The 14,072-nt window shown below is 43.6% G+C and overlaps 1 protein-coding gene across 3 annotated transcripts in view; it reads left to right on the forward strand.

Annotated features, from left to right (window-relative positions):
* Positions 1-14,072, forward strand: part of SDR42E1 (short chain dehydrogenase/reductase family 42E, member 1) — a 29,313-nt gene continuing 15,241 nt past the window's right edge. The window contains exons 1-2 of one of the 3 annotated variants that reach the window (XM_036440692.2): positions 1-105; positions 1,618-1,723. The gene's annotated coding sequence lies outside the window, so the exon portion shown is untranslated. Of the gene's footprint in view, positions 230-1,617; positions 1,724-12,012; positions 12,194-14,072 lie in introns of those variants that run through there. The other 2 variants (XM_036440695.2, XM_036440691.2) reach the window with 2 other exon arrangements.

Raw genomic sequence — 14,072 nt, forward strand, 5'->3', positions numbered from 1 at the left:
GGAGGCCCGTTGGAAGGCTTGGGAGCCGTCGAGACGGGCTGATACCCGGCACACTTGAGGTCTGCCCTCCCCGTTCTCGCTGTCGCGGCGCCTTCTGCCGTCGCTGTGAGTGGGCCGGGGTCGAGAGGGCCGCCCCTGCGCGGGGACCCGGCCGGCCGGCCGAGCTGGCGGGAGCGCCGCGGCTCCAACGCGCGCGGGGGCCGCCGAGGGCGACCCTGGCTGATCCTGGGTGGGTGGCCGCCCAGGGACCGAGCCCCTGGCAGAGGGTCCACAGCGCGGGGCGAGCAGCGCAGACCGGGAGGAGGGGGGAGGGGGGGGGCCGGGAAACCCTTCCCTTTTCAGTTCTTTAGGATTCCAGAGGTCCTGGTCAGCGTGGCTTTCTAGAAAGTCTCAGAGACCTGAAACTCTGGATAGCCGCTGTTTTCTTTTTTTTCTTACTCTTCTTTCTTAACAGCAGCCCCAAAGTTCAGAGCTTTCAACAGGTTCTGTGTCTAGCTAGACTTCACTCACATCTTTTCCTTTTCTTCTCACTTTTTTTGGGGGGAAAGATTACTCACTCTATGACAAATGATAGTGATTTCCCATGTAAGTGGCAGCATAAAGTTTCCATTTAACGTGGATGTATTTTTGTGAAAAGGCAGAAGGTTTAAATAAAACATAATCGGTAAGTCATAGTGCCAGAGATACCAGGAGTGACAGAAATTGTGAAAAGTGCCAAAGCGAACACCACTGCGTTGCATTAGCCCAACCCACGTGGGAGGCCCACAGACCTGGCCTCAAGCCCTGGGAAGCTCAGCCACCTTAAAGGTGTCATTTGTGAGCTAGTTTCCTTTATTTTTATTTTTTTCTACCAGCTTTATAGAAATACTAGAGGTCCACTGCACGATATTCGTGCACAGGTAGGCTCTCTAGGGGCCTCTGGCCAGGGCCTGCATTCTGCACCTCCCCCTGGTGGTCAACGCATGTCATAATGAGCAATTGAACTGGTCTGTTGAACTCATGAATTAGGCTTAGATAGATAGATAGTTGGCATGTAACCTGTAATTTTAAGCTGTACATTGTGATGATATATACATGCATATATTTTAAAATGATAAGGTTAATACCTGCATAACCTCCCATAATTAGAATTTTTGGTTGTGGTGAGAACATTAAAGATGTCTTTTGGCAATTTTAAATAATATAAAACAGTATTGTTAACTGTAGTCACCATTTTGAATATTAGATCCCCAGAACTTATTCTGTTTATATAATTGAAAGTTTGTACCCTTTGACCAACATCTCATCTCTCATCCTGACCCTCCACCCCCCAATCCTGGTAACCATTATTCTAGTGTTTCTATGAGTTCAACTTTTATATATGTAAGTGACACATAGTATTTGTCTTTCTCTGTCTTATTTCAACTAACATAATGCCATAATGTTGTGTTCTCTCAAATGGGAGGATTTCCTTTTTGTGGCTGAATAATATCCCATTGTGTGTTTTTGTTTATTTATTCATCTATTGATAGACACTTAGGGACACTTAGGTTGTTCCCATGTCCAGACTATTGTGAATAATGCAGTGAATGTGGGAATATAGATACCTTTTTAAGATAGTGATTTCATTTACTTCAGATACATGTATGGGCAAGTTTCTTATCCTTCAAGCCTTTATCCTCAACTGAAAAGCTGAAGATCATACTAATAACTACCACAGAAGACTGTTCCTGAGGCTTCAATGGTAAATCTTTGTGTGTGTGTGTGTGTGTGTGTGTGTGTGTGTTAATCCTCACCCTAGGATATTTTTCTATTGATTTTTAGAGAGAGTGGAAGGGAGGGATAGAGACAGAAACATTGATGTGAGAGACACATCCATTGGTTGCCTCCCACATGCACTCCGACCAGGGCTGGGGATCAAACCTGCTACCAAGGTCTGTGCCCTTCGCCAGAATCCAACCCAGGACTTCAGTCTGTAGGCTGACGCTCTATTCACTGAGCCGTGATAAATCTTTAAAGCCTCTATCCTATAAAAAACAAGAACTGTAGCTATTGTTGTTGTTCGTTTCATTTCAGCAAAGAAGAAATAGGATCAGAGAGATTAGTGACCGCTTAGAGTCACACAGGGAATTGGTGGGAGAGTCAAGTCTACAATCTAGGTTTTCTAATTTTCAACCTGCATCCTCATTACCTCTGTCTCATGGGTGGGAATGGGGCACCTCTTCCCTCCCCTCCAGGAAATGGAGGGGCTCCTATGAGGTTGCAGATTATGTCAACTGTGAAAGCCTCCACAGGACTCAAGTCAGTAAATTCGGAATTAACAAATTAGTATTCATCATTAGGAGAAATAATTCCTAGAAAGGGCTTAATACAATGCCTGACACACAGTCTATGCTTAATAAATGGCAGTAGGTATTCCTTGGATATGTAATTCAAGTAATCCAGACATCCTGAGCTAGAGAGGGAAGTACAAGGGTAGTAGTACTCTGCAGATCTGACAGAAAGGGGCATTTGGAAGGGTCGCAGAGCACTTGTTCCATTTGGATTTATTGGGCCTGTGATCTGCCAAAAACCCCTTGTCCCTGCAAATACTTCTGTAGAAATGGCCTGTGCCCACATGGAGATTGGGAATCAGATGGGGAAAATTGTAAAATTATGTCATTACTTTTGTCATAAGCATTATGAAGAATTGCAAGAATCTTGCGAAACAAATAATTGAGAAAAAGGAGTTTGAGGGGATGGCTTGACACGGAGATTTGATACACCTAAACTGATAAGAATTAGCTGCCTTGACACCTTCGGTTATATTCAAAACAGTGTGTGCAAATACCCCTATTTTTTATGAGTATGTCGACTTTTTACTTGATGTTGTGTCCTTAGTTAATTTCCTCTCAAATGTGTTTGGCCTTTTTTGTTTTACACCTCAAATCCCTTTGACCTGCATCAGGGTTACTCTCCTTATTGATCTCTAACGACTTCTTTAGTGCTTCGGCTGCTTTATATTAAATACAAATAATTTTCAGTTCAGGCATGGAATTTGAACAGCACCATTTTTAAGCCCTCTAGCCTCAGTGTATTTTCCTGCTCTCAATACAGGAAGAACAGTTACCTTTTGCCTCTAATCAGTACGTAGGCAATCATTTAAAACACATCATCAACCCTGACCAGATAGTTCAGTTGGTAAGCAGATCATCCCAACACGCCAAGACCGTGGGTTTGATCCCAGGTCAGGTCACATATAAGAAACAACCAATGCATGCATAAGTAAGTAGGACAACAAATAGCTCTCTCCATCTCCTTTCCTCTCTAAAATAAATAAAATATTTAAAAAATAAAACATTATCATAGGGTTAAACTACCTGACAATATTTTTATCTTCCTTAAAATAAATTTAGTACATTTTTATTGTTAAGAAAGCAGTCTTCAATTCTCTCTGTTCCGTACTCTAGTGGCACCTAGATTTGTATATTGCATCATAATACCAGAGGGTTAGTAACATCATCTTGAACTCAAGGAATGAAGGAACTGTGTGTATAATCTAAGGTTCTTATTACTGATCCTTAGTATTTAATTAGGTCTTTGTAAATCTAAAGCACTCGTAGTCATTTTTATGAGTTTCTTCTCCTAACTTTCCTGTGAGATGTCAACTTTATTACCCTCATTTTATCTTCACATTATCAGGAGGTCAGGCAGGCTTTAAATTTCTTTTCCCCCTCCTCTTTGTAATTAAGATTCCTTTTTCTTGATCATGTATTTAACTTTAACTTGTATCTGCTGAAATGACTTCTCCAGTCAGATGTGACACTCCCCCGCCACCCAGAGGAAAGCAATTACTGAACACAGCCACGTTTGGAAGAGCCTTAAAGCAATTGTGATTATCAACGCCAATGAGTGCCCAGCCCCTAGGAGGAATTAGATGGAAATGAATTAATGAAACAGAATCCATAAAGTATATAAAATCAGGCAGCTGATGGGAGAAAAACTGTATACTCTATTTACCCCTTTTGGTTAGTTATGGGAATTACTTGTGGCTTTCTGCAAAATGTGTTTGCTGCCGTTTTTCTGTGCTTACTGATGTAGCCAGCCAGCAAGGGAGAAAGTGGCTCCTGGGTGCACCATTAAAGCTGGTAATCCAAAATCTAAGGAGGTTTTACTGACCTGATGGATAGGCTGCTTTTCATTGTCCTTTGTCCTGCTAACGCATCTATCCTTCCTTACTCCTTGCAACCTTTCTCTTCTGACCCTCCTGATCAGGTTAGTTATACAAATTCTTGCCTCAGATCATGCTGGGATTAGTTGAAAGGTAATGAGGAGTAGCATGAATAGATCTGGCAGGTACTCTGAAGCATTAATAATTTGAACTTGTACATCCCCAGCGTGATTAATGTGCACATGAGCCATGATTGACCCACTGGTCTTGTGACTGGCCTGGAATGTGCCGTTTTAAAAACAAAGAATAATTAGAGATTAAGAAGAATTCCTGTTGGAATTTTTTTAATTGGACTCTTTGGGCCCTTATCCATTTTTGGAATCCCTTACAGTGGAATTCCTGTGGAGAGATTAACAATATCTTAAACTTTGTTATCTTGCATCCTTTTAATCAAAACTCAATTAATTAGGCGGCATTTCTAAAAACCTGTGTGTGCTTTTTCTTAGATTTGCAAAGACCTAATTAAATGCTAAGGTGGTCATACTTTCCTCAAACTTCACCTGGGCACTGCCTGCTCCTGCCTCATTCAGGTGCTTGCCAGCCCTCATCCTCAGTTCAGCTGAACACATGCATTTGTCCTCACAATAACCTTCTAGCCCAGTGGTTCCAACTTTTCTAATGCTGTGACCCTTTAATACAGTTCTCATGTTGTGGTGACCCCCAACCATAAAATTATTTTCATTGCTACTTCATAACTGTAATCTTGCTACTGTTATGAATTGTAATGTAAATATCTGTGTTTTCCAATAGTCTTAGGCAACCTTGCTAGCGGTTCTCAACCCACTGCTGCTGTAGAGCCTAAGACCAACTGTAATTTTGCTACTGTTAATGAATCATAATGTACCGTATTTTTCGGACCATAAGATGCTCCGGACCATAAGACGCACCAGTTTTTAGAGAAGGGAAATGAAGAAAAAAAGATTCTGAAACAAATAGTGTCCTAAAATATTTTATGTGCATTAAAACCCAACATCACAGTCATAAACACATGTAATCAACCCTGTAAAGTAAACAGCAGCATTTAGAACCATTTTAGAGCCGGGCAAGCACACAGAGACCACACAGAGCTGGGCAAGTAAAAAACCTTTTTTTTTAAAGTATATGTGTAGGCTATATTTAGACCATAAGACGCAGGGACTTTTTCCCCCCACTTCTGGGGGAAAAAAAGTGTGTCTTATGGTCCGAAAAATACGGTAAATACCTGTGTTTTCCCTATGGTCTTAGGCTCTACAACAGTAGGATCGCCTAAGACCATCGGGAAAACACAGATATTTACATTACAATTCATAACAATAGCAAAATTACAGTTATGAAGTAGCAATGAAAATAATTTTATGGTTGAGGGTCACCACAACATGAGGAACTGTATTAAAGGGTCATGGCATTAGAAAGGTTGAGAACCACTGCTCTAGCCCAAGCATGCCAAACTCAAAGACTAACACGGGCCAAGTAAACAAGGTTTAAGTTTATGTGGGCCGCAAAAACACAAAAGCTTCAATTTTCATAGAAAGATAGGTTTATTTCAATAGAAACATGCTGAATACAAGGGGCTGAAATAAATGAGTAATTGTTAACATAGAACAATAGAACATTTTAATAAAAATTAATATCTTTATTGAACATTAACTTACCAGAGGCTGAATAACTGCACAAATTAATAAGCATAACACATAAACCTATTTTGTTCTCCAAAGCAAAGTATTTCCTGTTGTACACACCAAACAAGTCAGTCCAAGACTAATGACATGGCAATCGAATGCTAAAATATTTGCTGCTAGTATTAGTGGAGAGAAATTCTGTAAGGGAAATGAATGCAACATCATTATAGTAATTAGTAATTAGTGAGCGTGGTAGTTCGTTATTAATAACTAGAGTCCCAGTGCATGGATTCGTGCACCGGTGGGGTCCCTCAGCCTGACCTGCACCCTCTTGCAATCCAGAACCCCTCAGGGGATGTTGGAGTGCCAGGATCGGGCTGAAACCCGCAGTTCCGACATCCCTCGAGGGATGTAGTAGTGCACAAAGTGGTGGCTGGGGAGGAGCCCAAGCCCAGGCTGGGCGCTGTGCCATTCCTTCTCATCCCGGCCCGGCCCTGGCCCTGCTGTGCCTCCTGCCACCACCTGGTAGTGCTACTGCAAAAGCAGGAGGGGCTCACACCACCACAGCTGTGCTCCTCGGCTGTGAGCCTGGCCTCTGGTGCCCCTGGGTCAGCTGAGTGGCACTCCTGCTGTGGGAGCGCACTGACCATCACAGGGTAACTCCTGCATTGAGCATCATAGCAACCAGTTGTTCAGTCACTTAGGGTTATATATATATATCAGAGGCCCAGTGCACAAAATTTGTGTGTGGGGCGGGGGTGGGAGGGCGGGGGTGGGGGGAGGGCATGTGTCCTTCAGCCCAGCCTGCACCCTCTCTAATCTGGGGATCCCTCGAGGGATGTCTGACTGCCTGGTGGGATCGGGCCTAAACGGGCAGTCGGACATCCCTCTTACAATCCAGGACTTCTGGCTCCCAACCACTTGCCTGCCTGATGCCCCTAACCGCTTCTGCCTGCCAGCCTGATCACTCCCTAATCACTCCCCTGCCAGTTTGATTGACGTCTAACTGCTCCCCTGCTGGCCCGATTGGCCCCAACTGCCGTCCCCTGCTGGCCTGGTAACCCTCAACTGCCCTCCTCTGCAGGCTGGTTTCCCTAACCACCTTCCCCTACAGGCCTGGTCTCCCCCAACTGCCCTTCTCTGCTGGCCTGGTTGCCCTTAACTTCTCTCCTTTGCTAGCCTGGTTACCCCTAACTGCCCTCCCCTATGGCATGGTCACCCCTAACTGTCCTCCCCTGCTGGCCTGGTCGCCCCTAACTACTCTCTCCTGCAGGCCTAGTTACTCCCAACTGTCCTCCTCTGCTGGCCCAGTCACCCCTAACTGCCCTTGGTTGCCAGCCTGGGCCCCCCCCCCCCCCCAACTGTCCTCCCTTGCAGGTCTGGTCGCCCCTAACTGCCCTTCATGCTGGCCTGGTCACCCCCAATCATCTTCCTCTGCTGGCCTGATTGCTCCTAACTGCCCTCCTTTGCCATTCTGGTCACCCCTAACTTCCCTCCCCTGTTGGCCTGACCTCCCCTGTAGGTCATCTTGTGGTGGCCATCTTTGACCACATGGGGGTGGCCATCTTATGTGTTGGAGTGATGGTCAATTTGCATATTACTCTTTTATTAGATAGGATGGACTAGAGGCCCAATGCATGAAATTTGTGCATGGATAGGGTCCATAGGCCTGGCCAATGATCAGGGTTGATCTGTGGGGCAATTGGCGGGGTGATCGGGATCCCTGCTGGCACCTTCCTTGGCCAGCCTGGCATTGCCCACTTGCTGGCCCATGGCCAGCTTCACCCCCCAATTGCCCCAGCAGGGTGTTCAAGAGGTGTTTGGGGGGCGGCCCGCTCACTGGCTGGCCCCATGCCCTGCCCTGCCATTGCTGCCAGTAGCCTCCCTCTGCAGGGCTGTCATTATTTCTTCAAATAGGTTCTTAATATCTTGCTCTCTCTCTTCTTCTGGCACCCCACAATGCAAATGTTGTATGCTTAAAGTTGTCCCAGAGGCTCCTTACACTATCTTCATATTTTTGGATTATTCTTTTCTGCTCTTCTCATTGGATATCTTTTGCTTCCTCATATTTCAAATTATTAATTTGATTCCGGGAATCCTCTACTGTTGAATCCCTATAAATTATTCTTTATTTCAGTTAGCATATGCTTAATTTCTGACTGGTCCTTTTCCATGTCTTTGGCATTCTCACTAAGATACTTCAAAGTCTCACTAAGTCCCTTGAAGCTCTCATGGAGATCCTTGAGTAACCTTATAACCATGATTTTGAACTGTATCCATTAGTTTTCTTTCTTCATTTCTTTCATTTGTGACATGTTTTGTGGGGTTTTTTTCCTCTGCATTTTGGCTGATTCCCTCTGTTTGGGTCTATGTATTGGGTTGAGCTGCTATGTCTTCTGGAATTGGTAGTGTGGTCTTGTGTATGTGTCCTGTAGGGCCCAGTGGCTCAACCTCACCAGTCACCCAAGCTGGGCACTCTAGGTGTGCCCCATTGTGGGCTGTGTGCAAATCTTATTGTAATTGAGACTTGATTGCTGTAGGTGTCGCTGGAAGAATTGACCTCCAGGAAAACGGCTGTGAGGACCAGCTGTGATTATAGCGGGAGATCTGCTGTGCAGGAAAAACCCCTATGAAGTAGGACGTGCTTCAGTAGGGCTTTGGTGCTCACTGAGTCTGCCCCTTGAGTGTCTCACTTGTTGATGTGTAGAGTTGTAATCTGATATGGTCTGAAGCTGTCCACCAGGTGCACTGGCTTTTAGGTCTCCAGAGAGGTGCCAAGTCAGCCACTGCCTGGGGCCACCCAGCAGGAGCAACAGAGAGATCTGTATATTACTCATTTTTGTCTTGGGTTTGAAGTGCCCAGGTGAGGCCCAGCTGTGAAGTAAGGCAAGCTGGTTCTTGGGCCTTTTATTGATAGGTTTGGGGCATGCTGTAGCTTGTTTGAGAGATTTTAGCAAAGTCTGAAGTCTGAGCCAGGACAGGCCATTCATATGGAAAATCTACTGTAAACAGATTGGATAGGGCTGCAAATTGGATGGGGTGGGGTCTCTGGGAACCACTAGGGTGGAACAAACTGTGTGCTCCAGTTTGATGGGGCCTCAGATATGGTTGCCAGTCATCCCTGGGATAAGGGAGGTCTTGGCATAGGAACAGTGACCCCTGTGAGCACCTCCTTGTAGAGAGCCGCCCCCAAATTCCTGCCCCAATACCAGGCAAACCAGTTCCTCCCCATTTGTGTCTTGGTCCCCCAATGCTTCCTGCTTCCTGGCACTGGAACTCAGTGGAAGTGAGTCCGAGTAAGTTCATGCCCAGCCCGTTAAGAAGGACACCTGGGTTTCTGACAGTCTCTGTGTCCCTTAGCCACAATCCCCACTGAATTTTACAGCCTGAATTTATGGGGACTTCTCTACCCAGCTCTGGGACCCTGGATGGGGGAGAGGGGAGTCTGGTATGAGGCTGAGACCCTTTGCTTTTCACTGAGGCCTCCACAAAGACAATCTTCCTCCTGATTAAAAAAATGGCCCGCATGAGTGCCAGACCAGCCTATTCTGTGCCTCCACCCTTCCTACCATTCTCAATGTGCTTTCTTCTTTACTTCTGTAGTGGTACGACTTCCATTCGATCAGCTTTCATGTTGTTCTGAATGATGGTTGTTCGGTATTTTAGTTGTAATTTTGATGTGGTTGTGGGAGGTCCCAAGTGCTATGTTTACCTATGCTGCCGTATTGGTTCCTCAAAGGTCTGTTTTCCTAAATTGGATGTTTTTCATGGTTTAAAATCATCCACAAACTCAACAAATATTTGTGTAACATTTACCATGATCTACATTCTGGTGGGGACACACTAAAGAAAAAGGCCAATGGTCTGTGTTCTCATGGAACTTACATTATATTGGAAGGAGATGAATAATTAAAAATACAAACAAGCCAAAACCTGTTTGGCTCAGTGGATAGAGCATCAGCCTTCGGACTGAAGGGTCCCAAGTTCGATTCCAGTCAGGGGCATGTGCCTTGGTTGTGGGCACATCCCAGGTGGGAGGTGTGCAGGAGGCGGCTGATTGACGTCTCTCTCTCATCGATGTTTCTAACTCTCTATCCCTCTCCCTTCCTCTCTGTAAAAAATCAATAAAGTATATATTTTTTAAAATACAAACAAGCCCTGGATAGTTTATCTCAGTGATTGGAGTATTGACCTGGGCATTTGAAGGGTCATCAGTTCAGGTCAAGGACATATGCTTGGGTTGCACATTGGATCCCCTACCTAGTCCAGCCCATGTAAGAAGCAACCAATTGATGTTTCTCTTTCTCCCACTCCCTCTCCCTCTCCCACTTTATCCCTTCCTTCCCTTCTCTTTATCCTCTCTCTCTCTCTCTCTCCCTCCCTCCCTCCCTCCCTCCCTCCCTCCCTCCCTCCCTCCCTCCCTCCTTCCCTCCTTCCCTCCTTCCCTCCCTCCCTCCTTCTCTTTCTCTCTCTCTCTCTCACACTCCCTCGCTTTCACTCTCTCTAAAAATCAATGGGAAAAATATCCTCCTCAAGTGAGGTTTAACAAAAAACAAGTAAATTATTTTAGATAGTGAAATGTGCCATGAAGAAAATAAGCAGCATTTATGGTAAGGGAGGCTATTTTAGATGAGATGACCAGAGAAGCTGAGTGTGTAACATTTGAACAGACCTAAGTATTGAGAAAAATGCAGCTATGCCATGGCAGTGACACTGAGGTGAAACAGGAAGTGAGCCTCAAGGCACAACTGAGCTTGTCATCTTTATAGAAAGAAAAGAAAGTCCAGGTTGTTGGAGGGTGAAGTACTAATGGCGGAAGAGTGTGAAGTGAAGTTGGAGAGGGAGATTGCCACCAGTTCTTGCAGTGAAGGTAAGAAGTCTGGATTGAAAGGTCTGTGTACTGTGTTTTGAATCAGCATCTGTAACAAAGTCATGTGGCTATGTTATATACTAAAATTGACTATGTTTAGTTTTATGGCTACTCCAAATCCAAAAGAGAGTGTTCTGCATTGAAAAAATAGAATCCTAAGGCCATTGTTAAGTGGATTAAAGGAATGCCAGCACATCCATTTTTTTTTTCTCCCCATGACTTTTCTTGTAAGCACAGCTGTGGCAATTGCTTAATCAAACCTTTGGAATCTATCAGCCATCCTCCATACCATTTTGCTCAGTTTTTCTAATATCTCTCATTCTTCTCTTCTGCATACCCTCAAGCCTTTGAGACAATCACTTGCTGAAACTTGTCTTCTGCTGTCATAACAACTGAGTTCTGCATGAATGATCTGATAACTTTCCTGGCAATCTAATCCACTCAGTACACTTATTCAGAAGAACCTATGCTTTTGAGAGACCTAATTATGATATGTGGGAGTATAATAGAATAATCAAATCTCCAAACTCTAGAGCTTAAAGAAAAGGAAATTTAAGAAATTACATCATAGAGCTTCCATATTAAGCCAGACATTTTGCTGGGCATTTTTTATGCACTATCCCATTCAGTTTTCATAAGCCTGTGAGCTTATTATGAGCTCCACTTTTTAAGTGGAGCAACAGGCTCAGAGGGATAAACTTGTCCAAGTGGTAGGGTTCTTAGTTGTTTGCAGTCTCCTGCCTAATCACATCTCTCAGTGTAACACTGGGATATTATAACCCACCCTACCATTATTTTGACATGATTTCTGTAAATGCTGACTCAAATACATAGTTTGTAGATAAATAGCATGTATAAGAATCCTAGGAACTGCCCTAGCCAGTTTTGCTTGGTGAGTAGAGCATCAGCCTTTGAAATGAAGGGTTGCAGGTTCAATTCAGGTCAAAGGCATATATCTTGGTTGCAGGCTCCATCCCTGGCCCTGATTGGGACACATGTGGGAGGCACGTTGTTAATCTCTCACTTCCATGTTTCTTTCTGTGTGTCTCTCTTCCTGCCTTCCACTCTCTCTAAAAATCAATTTTAAAAAAATATCCTCCTCTGAGGATTAGCAACAACAAAAAAACAAATTCTAGGAACTAACTTCAGAAGATACCTTTGCGTCATCCCAGTTGCAGGACATTTGTTGACCTTCCAACGTAGAACCAGGATGACACAAACCATGATTCGTATCAGACGGTCACTTAACCAGTTTCAAGATCCTATCTGAATAGATTTTGCTGGCCTACATGTAGAGAACTTTTCAACTCCTCCCCCTTTTTTTTTTTTTTTTTCTCTCTGCTTTCCCTCTCCTTATAAAAACCTCTGTCTGCACTGAGATGTTGAGATGGACTTTGTGACAATAGTCCTCCATCTCCTCAGGTGACCAGCCTTTGAATAAAACCTCTTTCCTTTTTTCACCAGCATCTGTCTAACAAGTCTGATTTTTTACCAGCAGGCAGCCAAACTTGGGTTCCAGTGTCTCTAATTACTTGAGTGAGTATGTGTGTATTCCCATTGCATCTGAGGTCCTTCATGCCTCATGCCTATTTCATCTCTTCTTAAGTAGGAAGAGTTGAGTCACCCACTTTTTGCTTATTGTCTTGTTCTTGTCAGAATGGGGCCTTGAAGCCATGAGAAAATATTACAGGTATTTTTAATAAGCTATAATTTATATAATAATTATTATTTTAGCATAGATGAGAAGGGAGGGAGAAGTAAGACCCCAATAGGCCTTGAGCAATTGCATACTTATGGATCTCCTGGGCTGGGGAATGTGTTTTGCTATATGAAGATAATTTTTGCCCCTTATTTAAAAATTTATATATATATATATATATATATATATATATATATATATATAATTTTTATTTTTTTAAATAAATCTTTATTGTTCAGATTATTACAAATGTTCCTCTTCCCCTCCCCCCAATTGCTCCCCTCCACCCGGTTCCCACCCCACCCTCTGCCCTTTCTCCACCTTCCATTGTCCTCATCCATAGGTGCACAGTTTTTATTCAGTCCCTTCCCACACCTCCCACTCCCCTTTTCCCCGAGAATCGTCAGTCCACTCCCCTTCCATACCTCTGATTTTATTATATTCACCAGTTAATATTGTTCATCAGATTTTTTAATTCCCTTGGATTTTAGTTTCACTTGTTGATAGTTACGTATTTGTTTTTCATAATTTTTATCTTTATCTTCTTCCTCTTCCTAAAGAACCCCCTTCAGCAATTCATATAATTCTGGTTTAGGGGGTGATGAACTCGTTTACCTTTTTTTTGTATTTGTGAAGCTCTTTATCTGGCCTTTGATTCTGAGTGATAGCTTTGCTGGGTAGAGTATTTTTGGCTGTAGGTTCTTGTTATTCCATCACCTTGAATATTTCTTGCTGTTCCCATCTGGCCTACCTGGTTTCTGTTGAGAAATCAGCTGATAATCATATGGGTGCTCCTTTATAGGTAACTTTTTCTTGCTGCTTTTAATATTCTCTCTTTGTCTTTTGCTCTTGGAATTTTAATTATGATATGTCTTGATGTGGTCCTCTTTGGATTCCTTTTGTATGGGGTTCTGTGTGTTTCCTGGACTTGTAAGACTATTTCTTTCACCATGTGGGGGAAGATTTCTGGCACTATTTCTTCCAATATTCTTTCGGTATCTTGCTCTCTCTCTCCTTCTGGCACCCCCATAATTCTGATGTTGGTTTGCTTGAAATTGTTCCAGAGGTTTCTTACACTATCCTCAACTTCCTGGATTCTCTTATCTTCTTGCTTCTGCAGAGAAGTGTCCTCTGGCTCTTTGTGTTCCAAATCTTTGTCTTGATTCTTGTGATCTTCCAGTCTGTTTTTAGGACTCTGTGTAATATTTTTTATTTCAGACAATATTTTCTTTATTTCTAGTTTATCCCTTTTTATTTCTAGTTGATCCCTTTTCATATCCTCATAGGTCTCATTTATTTTATCGGTCTTTTTATGAAAATTCCTGAAAAGCCTTATAACTGTAGTTTTGAACTCAATGTCCATTCTTTTCTTTTCCTCCATCTCCTTCCTTTGTGTCCTGCCTCTTCTCTGCATTTTAGTTGTTTCCCTGATTTGATGGAATAGTTTTGTGTGCTAGTGTTCTGGTAGAGCCCTGTAGCACAGCCTTTCTAGTTACCTGAGGTGGACAGTCTTGGTGTAGCCCTTTGTAGGCTGTGTGTGCAGTCTTGTTGTTAAGCCTTGCTTATTGTTGGTATCACTGGGAAGCGTTGATCTCCAAGCCAATTGGTTGTGAGGATCAGCAGTGTCTCAGCTAGGAGGGCTTCTGTACCGCTTGGATTTGGGGGGAGTCTCAGGGTGGCGCAGACAAGCTTTGGTGAGTCCCGCAAGCTTGGTTG

Source organism: Pipistrellus kuhlii, unplaced genomic scaffold (assembly GCF_014108245.1).
Source record: "Pipistrellus kuhlii isolate mPipKuh1 unplaced genomic scaffold, mPipKuh1.p scaffold_m20_p_17, whole genome shotgun sequence".
NCBI lineage: Eukaryota > Metazoa > Chordata > Mammalia > Chiroptera > Vespertilionidae > Pipistrellus > Pipistrellus kuhlii.